This window comes from Trypanosoma equiperdum (assembly GCF_001457755.1).
Source record: "Trypanosoma equiperdum strain OVI genome assembly, contig: ctg_1700, whole genome shotgun sequence".
Taxonomy (NCBI): domain Eukaryota; phylum Euglenozoa; class Kinetoplastea; order Trypanosomatida; family Trypanosomatidae; genus Trypanosoma; species Trypanosoma equiperdum.
The window spans coordinates 582-1,983 of NW_027123728.1; positions in this window are offsets into that span (position 1 = coordinate 582).

Genomic DNA, 1,402 nt, shown 5'->3' on the forward strand with positions numbered 1-1,402 from the left:
TATTTTATGCGGAAGCGCACTTATCTGTTGTTATATCTCCTGTTTCTGTTGCTGCGTGTTTGCCCTCATCGGCTTTAAAGTTAAAAACGCACCCCTGTGCCGAGCGTCTTTAATTGTGGGGTAGCAGCGACAGATCGCGCCGGTTATATTTAATTTCCAATTTTCATAATCGACTATTCCCCAAATATTAGTATTTTAAAATTTATTTTCCCTTACAAACCAAACTGTTTGGCGCAGCGAAACCTCCACGCGCCACAGTTTTAAAAAATGCAAAGCCACACACAGCGCGCAAAACGCACAGCTAAAATTAAAAAACAAATTTAACATAGGCATAACAGTGGGAGATTAAAATTCAAGTACAAAATAAATAGAGAATGTCTCCAGTGGAAATAGGCACCAGTCTTACCGTTTTTCTAAAAAAAGAGCCGTGGACCACTAGGGAAAAAATAAAAAAAATACAATTATGCGCCACAAAAACAAAAACCGTCGAAAAAACTTAACAAAATTCTGCTCCGTGCATAACGGTTAGGGTCCTCATAAAAAAAAGGCGCTGCAACGCATCATAAAAATCAAAAAATTAAAATAGAATTGGAACAAGTTGGCAAAGAGGTGGGAGCTAAAAAAAATTATTAGTAAGGGGAAAATTAAAAGCATAACCCTAACCCGAAACTCCGGGTTTGTCGGGCCGAAAAAAAGGGCTGCTGACAAAAAAAGGAATCAAAAACGTAAAATCTCAAAAACTTAAAAATCAAAAAACGGTAATTTAGAAAAAAAATTTAAAAAAGTAAAAAAACAGTAAAAAATTCAAATGCAAAATAAATTCAAAAAAGTGAAAACTAAACCAAAAGAAAAAATCAAAAGAAAAAAAGGGTGCTGAAATTAAAAAAAAATCCAAAAAAAAAGGTGTCAAAAAAAAACGATGCCGTGCTGTAACAAAAAAAACCGAAGAAAAAATCTCAAAAATGTCAAAAACTCGCAAAAATAAAAAAAATCAAAAATTTAAATATTAAAACCCAAAAAACGGAAAGTTTAAAAATAAAAAATTCGAAAAATCTGAAAATCTAAAAACAATGAAAAAAAAAATGAAAAACCAAGAAGACAAAAAAAGGTCGCGGGTGTGGTGTAAAAAATTCTAAATAAAACCTTCGGAAAATGAAAAAATTAAAAATTAAAAAGTTCGGAAATAAAAAAAAGGGTAAAAATAAAAAAAATGAAAATTAAAAAAACTGGAGGTGCGCGGGGTGGGCGGGGGGGAGGGTTGGGGTCCGCATAACAAAATTGCTGCTGCACTGCTAAAGAAAAAAAATCCAAAGCGAAAAAAAAATCAAGTCGCGAAAAAAAAACCAAAAAATTAAAAAAAATGGAGGTGCGCGTGACTAAAAAAATAAATTAAAAATCCAGG